This window comes from Phoca vitulina, unplaced genomic scaffold (assembly GCF_004348235.1).
Source record: "Phoca vitulina isolate PV1807 unplaced genomic scaffold, GSC_HSeal_1.0 scaffold2, whole genome shotgun sequence".
Taxonomy (NCBI): domain Eukaryota; kingdom Metazoa; phylum Chordata; class Mammalia; order Carnivora; family Phocidae; genus Phoca; species Phoca vitulina.
Window position 1 is genome coordinate 38,806,074 of NW_022589705.1, and position 16,941 is coordinate 38,823,014.

The window sequence follows — 16,941 nt, forward strand, 5'->3', positions numbered from 1 at the left end:
ATATAACACCCAGTGCTCCATTCAGTACGTGCCCTCTTTAATACCCATCACCAGGCTACCCCATCCTCCCACCCCCCTCCTCTCTAGAACCCTCAGTTTGTTTCTCAGAGTCCATAGTCTCTCATGGTTTGTCTCCCCCTCCGATTCCCCCCCTTCATTTTTCCCTTCCTGCTATCTTCTTCTTTTTTTTAAAACATATATTATCAAAAAGAAAAGAGAAATGACCCAAATAAATAAAATCATGAATGAAAGAGGAGAGATCACAACCAACACCAAAGAAATACAAACAATTATAAGAACATATTATGAGCAACTATATGCCAGCAAATTAGATAATCAGGCAGTTTCTTAAATCAGGGCATGAATTATTATTATTATTATTATTATTATTTTTACAGATTTTATTTATTTATTTGACAGAGAGAGAGATAGCGAGAGCAGGCACACAAGCAGGCTTCCCGCCAAACAGGGAGCCTGATGTGGGACTCGATCCCAGGACCCTGGGATCATGACCTGAGCCGAAGGCAGACGCTTAACGACTGAGCCACCCAGGTGCCCAGGGCATGAATTATTAATAGTAATAATTCAATAGAAGCCTCCATTTATTGAGAACTTACTATGTACTAGCAAGAAAGTTAAGCCCTTTAAATTCATGATCACACTTAATCCTCACAAAAACCCTCTGAGATATGTCTCACAGTTTGTAAGTGGTAAACAGGAAGCAAATCAATTTGAGTCTAAAACCAGAACCCCCTGATCATAAAGTTGTCCATTCTAGATCCAGACTCTATAGAGACCAGAGACTCTGGGGTAGTCTATTATCAGCCCGGGCAGAACTAGTTTTGGGGGAGAGCCAGGCATCTAGGTATGATGCAGAACCCAAGAAACTCCTATGGGCATTTTTTTCCCCTTCTATTCATTTGGAGATTGTTTGGACATAATGAAAATCACTAATTTTTTTTTTTTTTAGGAAGTGGCTTCATCTTTGCTTCTGTGATTGTAACACTAACCAGTGAATAGCAGTGACGTCTGATTTTTAAAAAGCAGTGTTGATTCAAATTTTCCTAACTTCATATGAAGACGGGATAAATAGTACTCCTAATCTGTAGCTTAAATCTTCTAATGGATGGAGGTGATATATATTGGGATATGCTATATCAGAAGCCACAGCATCCTTTTGTACAGATCTGTCTGTGGCATTCCCCTGTCAGGTATGACAATGGGGATGACTCAGAAAATCTTCACTGTCTTAATTGTCATTCCTACTGTATGATTTCCATAGCAGGTGCTTCACTTTTTGAAAAAGTGAAGACTTAAGTGTCAATAGAGCAGAGTATGCATATGGATGAAATGTGGGAAGAAAGGTTGAATAGAGGGGTGAGGACTAATAAGGCAAGGCCCCTGAGAGCCAGAGTAGCCATCTAAAGGGCAAATGCTCTTGGGATGGTTGGCCCAGCTAGATGGATATCAGATATTTATATTTTGGAATACAGTAGTTTATAATTTACTTGAATGAGGAAAATCAATGGGTATTCCAAGGGAATACCCTGTGTGTTGGGGAATCCAGCATTGCTGGAGAAAACCCCATGCATGGATGCGGGAGAGGAACAGCATGAGAACCAAGGGTACAGAGGGAATGCTTTAATGGCTGGTGGGAGAGCAACACTGAAAAGGATTTAATCTGCTAAGTCATTGTATGTGGTCCTTAGGGGAAGGAGTAAATACTATGACCTTTGTCCTAAAGCCATGAAGCATGACTTTCTCTTCCTATTATACCTATTCTTCCCCCCCTCCCCACCCAGTCACCCTCTCTCTTCCTCCCAGCTGTCCTTCTGGTCTCAGAGGTTTAAGAGTTTATGTCCTTCGTGCTTAAGGTCAACCTTTCCTATGGATCTCCCCCTCCGCTCTCGCCACCTCTCCCACTTCCTTTGGGAACATGCTACATTAATTTTTTTTTGTTTTATTATAGAGTCCTACCTTTCCCCACTATTGGTTCATTCTCTTCAGCCTCTAACCTTACTTCAACTACTCTACTCTTAAAATAACCCACTCCTGATAATACATTTCCTCTAGCTGCCATCTTATCCCTCTACTTCCTCCCATCCATAATTCTCTGTAAAGACTGCTCAGATAAAGTCCCCTAAAGTCACGGCTTTCTAAATTTATAGGATATAAGTCCTTATACTGGATTTCATTGCTTTGGTTTCACTTTGGATCTTAGCACTTTCCTGAACCTCTATTCTTCTGACCCCTGCGACACGACACTCTACTGAGTCCCTTCATACCCTGTTTCACTGTCTCCTCCCGGTGTCTTTCTTGGCTTTCTCACTGGCCCAACTTCTAAAAGCTGGCAATCCTAGGCTTATGTCCTTACCTCTTTTCTCTGAGGGTTTTAACCACTACGTTTATGCTTATGACTTACACATCTGTATTTCCTACCCAGGTATATTATTCACAATTCAGGGTCATATATCCAATTGCCTCCTGGACACCTTCATTCAAATGTCTTATAGAAATCTTGAGATAAACATGGCCTAAAAATGAACATATATCTTATCCCTTCTACCTGATTCTCCTTCAGTATTTTGTATATAAATTGTATTACAAATCACCTAATCAGTCAAACTATAAGCTTGAGGGTCATCCTTACCAACGCTCACAAAATTTATCACCATACATTGCCATTCTTCTCTCTTTTTCAGATTTGCCCTCCCTGTTCTATCCAATTCTCCCTGCTTAAGTTTCTGCTCTCGCCATCTGTCACCTGGACTACAGCAATATCCTCCTCAGGCTCTCGAATGTACCTCCCGTATTCCCCCTGAGTGCCTATGTTATGGCTTGGCCTCACTGGGTTTCCATTGCCAACAGGATAAAACCTGAATCTTTCACATAATATATAGGCCTTCTATAATCTGCTCTCTTGAGACTCATCTTTTGCTATTCTCTGCTTGATATTTTAAGCTCTAGTCATACTGATCCTTTTACTAACTTGGAATATACTGTGCTATTTTTTTTCACCTCAAAGCTACACTCATGATCTCTTCCTGGGACTCCCTTCTTCTCCTCTCCCTAACTTTCTGTGACATCCCTGACTCTAAAAACTTAGTCAGGTATCTCATTCTATGCTCCTAAGCACCCGACCTATCTCTATCACTGCATTTACCCTGACATTCTCTGTTTCCCCAATATAATTATAAATCCTTGAAAGTAAAGATGAGTATTATTATTTCTCTGACTCCTCAGTGCCTAAAGCAGGTCCTGATACATGGTAGGCATTGTTCTGATTTTTACTGAATACAATAATAACAGAAACAAACATGTATAGGACTTTAGATTTTTCAGATTGTCTTCCCACACATCTCCTTTAATTTTCATGGCAATCCTCTCTGGCTATTAAAAATGTATATTTTATTTCAGTTTATAGCATATGGAAATAATTGGCAGCTTTTGCTGAGACTACCTGAGAAACACAACACAGAAAGACATTGTTAGAAAACAGCTCATTTTTATTTTAATACAAATCTATAGTACTCTCCTGAATTAAGTTCGTGAGTCCAGAAATACCCCAAACCACCACCACCACCACCATCTCCACCACCAAACAAAAACCCCCAGAAACAAAAGCAAAAACACAAGGTGTGTTTTAAAATTCCCCATTCACCGTGTAAGTCATAGTTTACTCCAGGGTTTCTGACCTCTAAAACCAGTGATTCATAGTTATTTTCCTATGTTATTGTTGTTATTGGAACATTTTACCTATCTATTTCTCCAACTTTTTGAGTAGAAGTTTTAATCTTTCCTTGGTCCAAAAATTTCCAGTTCATCTGGAGTTCCCAGTTTCCATTTTGTATTTTTACCTGATTTTTTTCTTAACTTTTAGATAACAGACTAATTTTACAGATTGGATTTTTATATATAAAAGCATTAAAATGAAATGTTGTTTGATTAAGACTTCCATTACCCAGTAGAACAGTAGAATAAAATAGTTATTAAATTCTATTTTTGCTCATGAAGCAAATACAGTTAAGTTATAAAACCTGTAACCCATCACCAATACCATTTAATGCTTTTTCTTTTAGACAAATAGCTTTACCTCTTGACCTAGAGAAAAAGGAAACTTATAGCAAAAAACAAGCTCATGCATCAAGTGCTGTTCAGAATTTTAATAATGGTTTGTCCAATATTTGAATTTACTTCCCTAAAGATAAGAGAAAGCAAATTAGATTATTTAGTTACTTCTTCCCTACTAAAGGGAAAAATATCATCTGTAAAGGTATTAACACATTCCTGTTCTGTTTCCATTTCTAAGTGATTGCTTTACAGAAAAGCAGTTGTTTTTTGATAAATAGTAAACACAAAACTCAGGATTCTTGTTCTAACATCTTTATTGGCTGCTACATGCTTCATTTTACAAAAGCCATGAAAATTAGAACTTGTCCATTACCAAAAAGACAACAGTTGGGGCCTAAAAGAAATCAGACTGTTGTCTGGTGATTATTGTCCTATAAAAGAAAACTATTAATTTCAGCAGGAATACTAGAATTTCTTGGCTTTGTTTGCACATAAGCATGAAGACCTGACTTCCAAATGCCAGACAAGAGACTGTTGCCAAGGCTAGTAGATTTTCTTAAATTTATAAAAATAATAGTAAAGATTTACATAGCATTGATTTTGTGTCAGACACTCTTCTAAGCACTTTACAAGTGGCAAGAATTTTGTCCTCCTAATCATTCTGGGAGCCTAAGATCAAAACCCGTAGGATATGCTCTCATCTCTACCCTTCCCATGCTCTATTGCCTTGAGTATGACTATTCTGTATTCCATGCAGGTGATTTCATATTGAAGACTCTCTTACTTCATGTTGAAAAATTGTTAGGGAAGTCACAGAAGCTTAGCAAGGTAGAATGATCAAGGATCTGTGAAATCATTCAGTTTAACAGGACCTAGAGAAATTCTCTGACACGCCAGGTGTTGCACACCTACTCGGTGGCAGATTAGAAACTAGAACGTAGTATCCTGACCTCTGTATATCCTACTATTCCATATTCCTTTTCTCGTGGGAAAGATAAGATACCCATTTGCTTCAAACAAATCTCCTGGTCACCTGCAACATGCCAGGTGCCATTTTAGACACTGGAGGTATAAATAGGAGTCCCGCTATTCAATTCACTAAATAAACAAGGATTTACTGAGTGTCGGTCATGCACCAAGCTCCAAAGAAGGTCTGCAGAGGTGGGGATGGGTGGAGTGGGGGAGGGAAGAGTACAAGACATGGTCCCTGATCTTCAAGGAGTTACACAAAAGACAAGGGGAAAACATGAAAACTCATAGGAAAATTAAAAAAACAAACCAAACACCAGCATAAAATTAAGCTATAAGGGAAATGAATGCCAAAAGATTTCAGAGAAGAGGAAATCCAGAGGGTGGGAAGGATCTGTGCAAGTACATCACAGAGAAAGCAGAGAGGTAAAGGTGATGGTTGCCCACCACGGAGTATGCAGCAGCCAGATTTAGAGACATGCACAGACTTTAAAGGGCAGTGAATAAAGTAAGGAACAGATGAAATGTAATATATATCATCCGTGTAAATCCAAACACATGCACATATAATAATATTAATTATTTGGCAAAGATGTATGCCATCAAAAAAATGCACATAGAGCATAACACATGCCCGCCTAGGCAGAGGGGGAAGAGAAGAGGAATAAATATAATACATTAATTAATTGATTAATTTAAAAATAAGATCAGGGCCCTCACAGACCAAGGATAAAAATGTGTCATGACCTGATTAATGTCAACTCTCTGTCGTCAAGTCCAAGGAGAAAACTCGACATAGCCTGTGTTAGGCGTCATGGATCTTTGCAGGACCTACGGACCATCTCCACACTGAGGGAGGAATGGCAAGGTGATGGGTGAAGGGACAGTATGAGAGGGGAGAGACCATGATGCCAGGAGAGGCAGGTGCACGTGGAGAAAGTGGAGGAACAATGGGTGAATATATATGGCTTGGCTGTCTTGCAGGAGCCCTCTGAAGTCAGGCAGATTAGATTGTTGGTGCTCAGGTGGGAAATCACTTGAGCCTTGGAGCTGAGGTGGTAGAAACCATGCACTGAGGATGTGGCCTGAGCAGGTGAGCAATACAGAGAGAGAAGAGACTGAGAAAGGAGAGCCCGGAAGCGTCCAGCGTCCGTCCTCAGGATGGAGGACACAGGTGGGGAAGCATCTAGGAATTCAAGCTGTATAGGGATGAGGGCCTGAGTGAGTGGTGTTTGTGGGAAAGAAACGGGCATGAAGAAGGGACGCCCACACCGTGAACAGACCACGAAATGTCACAGGGATGTATTTGTTCGGTTCTTTGAGTAGGACATTTTTGAAAGTTTGCTTCAGCGTCGCTGTGGTTCCTGGAAACAGTTAAGTGGGTCACTTGCTGAGCTTTCCTTAGTGGTAGATTAATTAGCCAGCTGTAACTCCCGGATCTCTATTTTTAAATAACGACTTGCATAAATCTCCAAAGACAAGAACTCGCCACTAGTATACAGCATATTCCGGCAGCTGCAAGTTATTATGCCCAGTGGAAATTAAATATCTTTTAGGGAAATCATGCAAGATCTCGTGACAAATATGAAATTAACCCCTGCCACCTCTCTGCCCAACTCATTTCTTCGCTCGCCTGCCGGCCTAATAAGCAGAGTCTCTGGGGTCCTGAAATGACAGCAGAGCTGGCAATATTTTAAAAAGGCATTATTCATCTATGAGCATTAGTGAAACATAGAGCCTTTGTCCCTGATTGAGCTAGAAGCTCTGGAAATCAAACATCAGTAAACACACACGATAGGCCCCTCCTAAAAAAACCATTAACCCATGGTCAGGCCGAGATGCTTATAACTCCAGGGATATAAACAAACAAACAAACAAGCCATTTTATTTATCATTTTAGGTGTTTCACTTCTTTTGCTTAACATCCTCAAATCCCTACTTCTCTTTCCCTCTGACCGAATACATTCTCATTCTTGTTCTTTATCACTTCTTTCTTTATTTACAAGCTCCAGATTTCAGATAACATGTGACTTTTTACTTTCCCTGTTCATTGCCCATTTTTTGCACTAGGTTTGGGTTCTTGTAGTTTGTAGGAGATATGAGACACCGTGTCCTCAGTCAGAGCAAAAACAAGAAAACGAGCAGTTAGGAAAGGTCCTGAGGTCTGGCACCGCTTCGGACATTCAAATGCCATTTGTAAATGCGTGTTTCATAAAAGGACAATCAACACACTGGCCATAATCGCCACGGGAAGGACTTGATTTGTTTGGCCATTTTCAGTAAAGGGCAGAAGCCACACACGGCTTTGGCAGGAAACCTATTCCCTGGGTGGGTGAAAATGGAATCCTCAACTTTCCCAGGTCGTTGTAAAGACGCCATAACAAATCCCTGATTTCCCACTTGAGCACCAACAATCTAAGATCTAGGAGAGAAAAAAGAAGGAATGCCTATAGAGAGACAGTATAATTTTGGGTCTGATGCAAAGCAGAGGAAATCAGTAAGGACTTGAAAAGAGAAAAGGAGGGGATGGTTCGGACGGCAGTCCTACACGGAGAAGCCCAGCATGCAGGCCCATCCCCGTGCAGATCTGCTGCTCCCCCTTCATTTCCCATCTGGATCCCCAGGCCTTCCTTAACATTCCACAGGCTCCAGGGCATCTCCAACTCTCACAGGAAGGGCTGCAAACCCTCAGGCTGCCAGGCAACACTGTTTCCCTCTTTCATCTGAGTCCAGAAATGGCTGCAGCCTGGGCCTTGACCTTGACCCTGTGACCTCCTATGTCAAGAAGTTAAGATGGTTTCTGCCTCTAGCTAATGGCTTCCAACATCACAAAATGGGAGTCTAGCTTATCAATTATGTGAACTTCAGTGTTTGGCATAAAGGTCATTATTGTGTTATGCACCTGGAATCACGTTGTAATGAGGCACATCACATTCTCTTACAGTCAATGAGGGGGAAAGGGAAGCACACAAAATGGAAATTACTCCTAAAATGACCTTGCTGGATTTCTACATCTGGCGAGCAAAGGCTGTTTCTATACATCAAGAAACTGACGTGGCAGCTTTGTCATACCATGGGGCAGCCCAGTCCCATGTTAGCAAACATGCTATTATGGAACATATGGCATAAGCCTATTAGTAGTGTGCACAGTTGATGAATTCCCAGCGTAGTGTACCCATGATGTTTACTGATTCACTGCCACCCTGCCCCGGGCTGCTTCCAAACATGTCAGAAAAATAAAATGGCATCCATATTTGCATTCAGAAGTTATTCCATATTTACACATGCTAATAAAAACAAAAGCCTGCTTTTTAAGGAAGGGGCAAGATCCATAATCAATTTTCTGAGAGGTCCAAGTGTTTGACATGTACTGCATGCATACATTTCACCGGACTAGCAACTTGGAAAACGCGGGTAGCTGGCTCTGCGGTTTCTTACCCCTTGCTGGGCCGGGAGTAGCTGAGAGCAGACGGGTACCCAAGAGAGCCAGGGGTACCTGCAGATCACTCGCTTCCTCTGCCTAAACAGCTTGCCTTAGATTGTTGTTCCGTGACTGAACAAATACTTGATGAACCAGTGAATGAATTAGCTCTGTGGATAGCCATGACCTGATGGTGCCCTGAAACTTCTCTGCCCCTTTCATTAATTACCAGCTCCCTCTCCAAGTTCCTCAGCCTTGCTGTCTTTACTGGAATATAGCATTTGGGGTCATTCACCAGGACATGAAGTTCTGGCTCTGAAAACCACTGGTATTGTGGTTTTCATGAGCAAATCACTTAACCTCTCTGAGCCTCAATTCCCTTATCTGTAGAATGGGTGAATTATCCTTTTTGTCTTATAAGGATTCTTTAAGTTACAAAAGATGAACCAATTCAAACTATTTTAAGAGAACACAAAGAATAAGTTTATTAGTTCATACGGCTGGGAGGGATATTGAGCTATCTGACCAAATCAAAGGAGGGGGACCCGGGCCTCAAATGCTACAATCAAGACACAAAACCTACCAGAACTCCCTTCCTCCTCCATCTCACAGCTCAGCCCTGCTCTGCTCTGGCTTCATTCTCTCCTATTCAGCCATATCTTCTTCACTTGAATGAACTCGGCCACTTTCAACCCTAATTTCACATTCTTCTACAATCACGGACCTAGAGGCAAAGCTGTTTTTTTCTTCAAGTTCAAATCCAATCCTTCTTTAGTAAGCCAGGGGAGGCCTCCGACTGGCCATGCTGGCTCACATGCTTACCTCAGAACGAGAAGTCTGTGACTGACCAGGCACAGGGTTGTGTCCGTTTTGTACCTAGGGTAACATGTAGTGGCTAGAGGGAATTACCAGAAGGGGGTTCAAACCTTGCTGAGCAAATGAGACAAAAATAAAAGCTACCACTCTGCTAAGTTAACTCCCCAAGTTGTGAGGATCTAGGCAAAGAACAACTGCTGCAAAACCACAGGTTAATATCATAAGTCACTGGCTTTGTAAGCTGCCAAATGTCATAGGAGTGCTAGCAAAATCACCACCACCTCTATTTATTATTTCTCTATCCATGGGCGGAAACTGCTTCGGTCAGTATTAATGACAATTACAAAGATACTAGTTGACATTTCAGAGGCAATTGCCACATGTTTGGAACTGCTTTTCTGAGCACCTTACATGTATGAAGGATGAAACAGGTACTATTACTGTTCCCAGCTTTTACATAAACAAACTAATGCAAAGGGAGGTAACTCAACTTCTTCAAATCACTTAGCTAGCAGTGGAGTGAGGTTTCGAACCCAGGGAGTCTGGGCCAGAGTTCACACTCCCAACCACCAAGCCTCAATAACTCCTGCACTAGAAGGATGAGGGGTAGGGTGAAAGGCAACTAATATTTTGCATTATACTGTGTTTTTTTTCCCCGATGCACTGCAAATGCCACAAGATTGGTCATTGGATCTATCTTACTCACAAGTTGCATTAAGTATGCCACTCTTAAGGTCTACATGACTGGTATGAGCAAAGTAGAGATAATTAGAACTGGGCTAGACTTTTATTTGAGTGCCTGAACATCATTTAAATAATAGTGCTTTTGAAAATGAATATGCACTTCCATTTTCCTAAAATTCAGAAAAGATGCATAATATTCAGGTGCCTAATAACTTGGCTGCTAGTTAATCATGCTTGACACTTACATAGCACTTCACCTTTTAAAATCACTTTAGAATATGTTAGTTCATTAATCCCTACAAAATCCATGTGAGACAGGGAAGGTCTCTGCACCTGCCCCTGATCTCCCTTCCTTCCAGTATCTAAATACTTGGAGGACCAGGGAAGGAAGAAAAGAATTGGATAAACCAAGCAAGGAACCACATCACATGCAGCCAAGAATGATGGAAACTAGTAGGCAGTGAATGTGAAAGGAACACCCTGTGACTCTGGAGAGGTTTGCCCTTGACACATAAACTTATAACATAAAAATCCATATAATAATAATTACTCATTTCCAATTGGTTAAAATGTAAGAAAATAGCAATCAACCTGCCATCTTCAACTTCAAATGCCTGTACACCAATCACTTGACCTCATCTGTGGTCATTTCCTTTGATTAAGACATGCTTCTCACTGTAAATTTTTACGATCTTTTTATACTTATATTCCAAGTTCTGTTGCCCATTCTAATTTCTGCTTTTCTCAAAAAGGATATGCCTAAACTTAAAATCTAGTATGACTTGGGCCACATTCAGCCTAGATTCCTTCATGTTCTCTTGTCATTCAGCTAACAGTTGGCTCTAGGTTTGGATGTGATGCTGAGCTAATTCCACCAGTCATCTGAACATTTCACTCATATCCTGGGACTACACCTGCTTCTCCTCAGCATGGATGCTGATCAGCACTGACAGTTCATAAAAGTAGAAAGAGAAGGATACCTGAACAAGGTAATAGGGCTAAAAACACCACCCTAGGATGCTTTCGAGCTACCAAAAAACACTTTCAAAATTAGTGAGAAGTCATCCCAATTAATACAATGGCATAAAGATCAGGTGCACCCAATCCAGGTCCCCATACAGTATTTATTTCTAGTTAGTAGAGAATCATATTATTTCTGGCATCAGCTCATCATCCTTCCTCAAGGTACCAAGGATGAAAGGGAAGGCAGTATAAGATTATAATTAGAGCTCATATTCTAGGATCAGGAATACCTGGGTTCAAATTGATTGAACTAATTACTAACCATGTGACCTCAGCCTAGTTGCTTAATCTCTCTATCAGTTTCCACAGGATAATACCAGAACCTTCCTTATTGAATTGTTATAGGATTAAGTACAATAATCACTCACAGACTTAGCACAGTCCTAGGGGTATAGTGAATACTCAGAAATAAATATTATTAACTGTCTCCAGGTCTCTTTGATATTCTCACACTCAATTTTGAGGTATGATACTAAGGCTTCCTTAAAATGGTAAACCCAAGAATTCTAGGTGTTGATTGAGAAAGAGAAATATAGTGTGGTCTGTGTTAAAACATAATGATCTTTATCCAACCAGGCTAGGAACAGAAACATTCCAAATCACCCAAAAGGTCAGATGTTTTCCAACAGTTAGCAGACTAATATGCAATGTTGACCCTGGGCAAAGTCAGGGAATAGATAGATGATCTGTCTGTGATGAACCTTTGTTTTTTATGCGTGTACCCTCTTCCCTCTTCTTGAGATGTTACCCTCACCTTATTTTATTTTGGGGCAATTGAGGCCATCCCGCATGCTTTGGAAGTCCCAACAAATAAAGATCACTTTATCTACTCCTGAGTGCTCTCTGGCAGCTCAAGACTCCCAGTTACTGATAGTAGCTTTTGTCCATTTCCTATAACCATATCACTAACCTGGAAGAGTTTTCAGCTCCTTTCCCTGCCTTCAAACAGCTACAAAGATAATCCATGATAAAGGGACTTGGCAGTGTCTCTGATTACCCATTAGCATGGGACATGGCAAGGATGTGGGGGGGTTGGGGGGTGTGTTATCAAGTTCATGGGTTATTTGCATTGGTACAGGGAAATCTGAGCAGACCTTTTTAGAATCAATCCACTAGGGGAAAATATAGAAGGAAGCATTCAAACCACAGTGCTCAAGCAGAATGAACACTTATTTCACAGACACAATTACAACTGCCAGGGGAGAAAATTTTTCCAAAACTATTTAATCTCCGAAATGGGCAATAAGCTTGTCAGCCTCTTGGGCATTTCAACCTTGGTGCAATGGTTCATAGCAAATCTTTCCCATGACCAAACCCCATCAGATTCATCAAGTGTCTCCATTCTCTCACAATAAAAGCCATTTAGGGCTCTGAGGATGAGGCAGGCTTTGTGTGTGCAATATATGCTCCTCCCTGTCACCAATGCAAAACCTGGGGATGTGCTGGAGAAAGGAGCCTTGAAAAATGAGGATATTCATCTTGCAAGAGTTTGAGATGTTATTTCTAAGCTAATCTCCCCTACAAATCAAGGAGCCCAATTCAATTCAAGTCCAATTCAAGCTTGTCTTCCAGAATGTCTAGTAAATCCTCAAAAACATGAACTATGTACTTGTTTTGTGTCTCACTTTCTACCCATCCTCCTCTCAGCCCCATGAGTTCATTATAGCTATGGAAGGTATTAAGATTCAGACTAGAATTAACAGCCAGAGAATTTACTAGAACTAGCCATTTCCCCCCGCCCCCGTCATGTCTATTAATGACTAAAACATCATAAACAATAAAGTTTAATTAGGAACTGAAGTGTCTATAGCAATTAAATATGAAGGAAGTATTCAAAAACACAGCAGGAAGGATCATATTTTTAAAGCATTTAAATTGCAAATGATGTTATTGACAGAACTTTTAAAAGTAATTTTGTGTTTGGGGAAAAAATGTCTAAAGTGAAGTGTTGACTCCATGACATTTACAGACAAATAAATATTTAGGATGGATCAATTTGTAACTATGAGCAGATGCTTCAGGAAATATAGAGAGCTAATGGGAACTGTCCTTAATTTCTACCTCACTAAGACAATGAGGAAAAAAAAACCCCACAACTTAAAGGATTTCAGAGTAATGACATGACTCATTAGTGTTAAGCTCACTTCAAATTAAAGGATTTATCTTCAGCTACTGAGAGAAGAAAATTGTTAATGAACTTCATGTGTGAATATTTGGAATGTGCTCTAGCTTGCTCTTTAGGCATGAAACTACCTGAAGTTGTATCCACAGGTATTTAGGTTTCTAAGACCAGATCCTACATAATTTTGCCTCACTTCTTGATAAACAGTGCTGGGAATGGAAGCTCTGTGCCCACAGTCAACTGATAAAAGTGGGGAATGTTGCGCACCACAGAAACAGGGTAAAAGCTGGAGAAAAAGGGAAGCCCTACCATTATGGAAAGACATACAAAGGAAGGGCTAAGATGAGCCTTCACTGCTCTAAGTTTATGCTCTTCCAAATACAGTGGTGGCAACTTCAGAACACAATATAAAGATGAAGAAAGGTTAGGCCTCTCTTTCTGAATACTCTGATGCACTGCATAGCTACTGACTCTGTCATTGTTTTTGGCATTTACTCTTGAGCTGGGAACTTGAGAGTCTTCTTCCATATTTAACTCCATCACATATGAGGCTCATTCAAGAGAGGTGTCCATTTGAAGCTTCTGGTAATAAAAGTTTGGTGTTTGAAGGAACTGTGCTGAATAAGTTGTTTTGTTCCTTGCAAACAAGTTATATAAATAGTAGTCTCATGGAAAAGGAAATACTCGGGTGCAAAGTCAAAGAAGTCCAGAATATGAAGACTAAATGGGATAGGAAATTTGTAGACAGTGGCGCCGTCTCCTATACCAGTTATGAAAAAGACATCAGATTAAGGGTCTCTTGACAGAGTTGGGAAACTGCCAAAATAACTGGGCATTTGTTCATTGGCTCCTGGGATGACCTATATCTGTAATTCATTTCTAAGTTCAGGAAGAAAGCAGAGGCTGATATTTTTGAAATGTCCTTCTAATGGCCAGGAATCATGGCAATTTTATTTTCTAATACAATGATGTTTTTTCCTACTCTGTGTTTCAATTGCAAAGGAACAGAAGCCATGGCATTCCCAGTTGAAGTTTTTAAGTTGACAGTCTGATAGGCTGATCTATTTTTATTTCCTTTTAAATTTAAATTCAAAGCCAGTATTCATAGGTGCCTTCACAACAAGCTGCAGGCCTATGAGAAATACTCCCTGGCTCCTCTGTTTAGATTATCTAAAGATTGGCCTCCTCATTATGATCAATTAATATTTCAGAAGGTTCATTTTTTTCTGATATTGGAATAGATGTCACTTTCCAGAAAGCCACTTTCATTGCTATTCATCTTCTTTTCAGTGTCTTGTTTATGACTCAAAAATGCACTGATGATTTCATAATGACAGCATATTATGTAGAAGTGGAAATATAATCTTTGAAAGGTGTGACTTTTTACATGTTAGGTAACATTTCTCTTCAATTTCCCTTTTCGTGTGATTTTTTTTTTCTTCTTTTCTAAAGGGAAATAAGTGTTAGGAGAGAACTGACATATATATCAGGAATTTAAAAAGTATATTTCTTGAACTACTATAAAATCTAAAGGGACCAGGTGATTAAAGTCCTTCATTTTTAAAGAAGTCTCTTTGAGAAATCCCAGAAACTGAAGAAAAATTGTTTTTATTATTGCTTAAGTTTTGTTTAAGGGCATAGAATATACCAGGTTCTATAAAGAAACAAAATATTTGCCTCTAATATTATATACAATTTTTTGTGTGTTTTTAAAATCAATACAGTTTACAATGTGAAAGATGCCGATAAAGCCATTGACCATGAACATCATGACGTTATTTATTCATTTATTTCATAATTTAAGAAGTAAATGAGGAGTACCTATTATATGTGATTACACATGCCATTATGGCAAGCATGAACATGAATAACATATGTCTTTAAGAAATTTATAATATATTAATAGAGAAAGACATAATCAGAGAACTATAATATAGGTCAGAAGGATTCATTAGTTGCGTATAAAATCTAATTTGTCTGATATGGGAATTGCTACCCCAGCTTTCTTTTGAGGTCCGTTGGCATGGTAAATGGTTCTCCATCCCCTCACTTTCAATCTGGAGGTGTCTTTAGGCTCAAAATGAGTCTCTTGCAGACAGCATATGGATGGGTCCTGCTTTTTTATCCAATCTGAAACCCTATGCCTTTTGATGGGAGCATTCAGCCCATTCACATTGAGAGTAACTATTGAAAGATATGAGTTTAGTGCCATCGTATTGCCTGTAAAGTCCCTGTTTCTATAGATTGTCTCTGTTAATTTCTGGTCTATATCAAAAAGTAATGATGTATTATATGTTGGCTAATTGAACATAAAAAATATAGGTCAAAAGGTTCAAAATATTATGAGATTTCTAGTTCAAGATGGCTTACTGAAGGTATATGTAAACCTGTCCTCCCTCTCAAATTACTACTGATATGACCTTATAACAAACCATTATAAAAGCCATGATAAGACAGGAAAACCAGACATCCCAACAGCAGAGCAGTATACTGATAGGAATTTGGGAAGACATAAATAAGATAAGAATAGATTAATAGGCATTTCTGTTCCATGTAGCTTAAAGTAGTTTTTGGTAGACCAAGTCATCTGCTGAGAAGAACTATTTTTCAAAAGCAAAATAAACACAACAATCCTCTGTTTAAAGATATACACAGCTGCAAAAATAATGAAATCTGGAGAGGCTAAAAGCATGGAAAGGGGAGATTGTTAGAAAGGTATAATAATGATCTTCAGCTGCACTTTTCCTGGAAGCTTGTACTGATTCTTTCATGGGTAGACTGGGAAAATAGGTTTTGACTGGGCAGAGGGCCATTGTTGAGGATAGAGAAACCAATAGATATTTTGGAAGTTAGGTGAGATGGAGTTATGAAATTGGATACTTGAGGAGCTTCAAGAGAGAACTGATCCTCTCTCCCTCAAAATATGTGCCAAATTCTGAAGGTGTACAAAATAAGAGGCTTAAGAACTAATCCACAAACTTTGAGAAGTAAAGTGGAAAATTCTGCCTGTCCTGGTGCTAAGATGACAAAGACCTGCTAGGGTAAGTGGACCTAGTGAATATAGCAAGCTAATTGGAAGCGATGAAAACCTCTGGACTAGAGACTGGGAAAATGAGATATAGACTGAGTTTTAGTTTAATTTAATAAAAACTTTAATCCAGTCTAAAACTGGCCCCTTCCTAAATGATTTAAGATAGGCCCTCATTCTATCTACCCAGGAGAGGAAAGGATAATCCTTTTTTGGTGAAAGATCACAATATCTGGGGTTTCTTCCTTAATATATTCGGTGTTTTTCACTTATTAAAATCATTCTAGGGCGTCTGAGTGGCTCAGTCATTAAGTGTCTGCCTTCGGCTCAGGTCATGATCCCGGGGTCCTGGGATCAAGCCCCGCATCGGGCTCCCTGCTCCGCGGGAAGCCTGCTTCTCCCTCTCCCACTCCCCCTGCTTGTGTTCCTTCTCTCGCTGTGTCTCTCTCTGTCAAATAAATAAATAAAATCTTCAAAAAAAAAAAAATCATTCTAGGCATGGTAAGGGACAGGGCCATGTGTTGGAAAACCAAAGGGAAAAAAATAAAATATAACAGATAACATAACATAACAGAAAAATAAAACATAAACAGATTCATGGGTGATACAGACATCAGTTTTATAAGATAAAAACTATAAAAAACTGATTAATATGAACAAGGAAAGACAAATGAAAGATGAAATGTTAGAGTTTTTATCAGGTAATTAGAATCTGAGTCAGTCATGTTTACATTTTATATACATATAAGCATTGCATTATATATTATATATATATATATATATATATATATATATATATATATATAT

General features: G+C 39.4%; 1 protein-coding gene across 6 annotated transcripts in view; it reads right to left on the reverse strand.

Moving 5' to 3' along the window:
- Positions 1–16,941, reverse strand: part of ST6GALNAC3 (ST6 N-acetylgalactosaminide alpha-2,6-sialyltransferase 3) — a 511,603-nt gene that overhangs the window by 92,584 nt on the left and 402,078 nt on the right. The gene's annotated exons all lie outside the window — the stretch shown is intronic.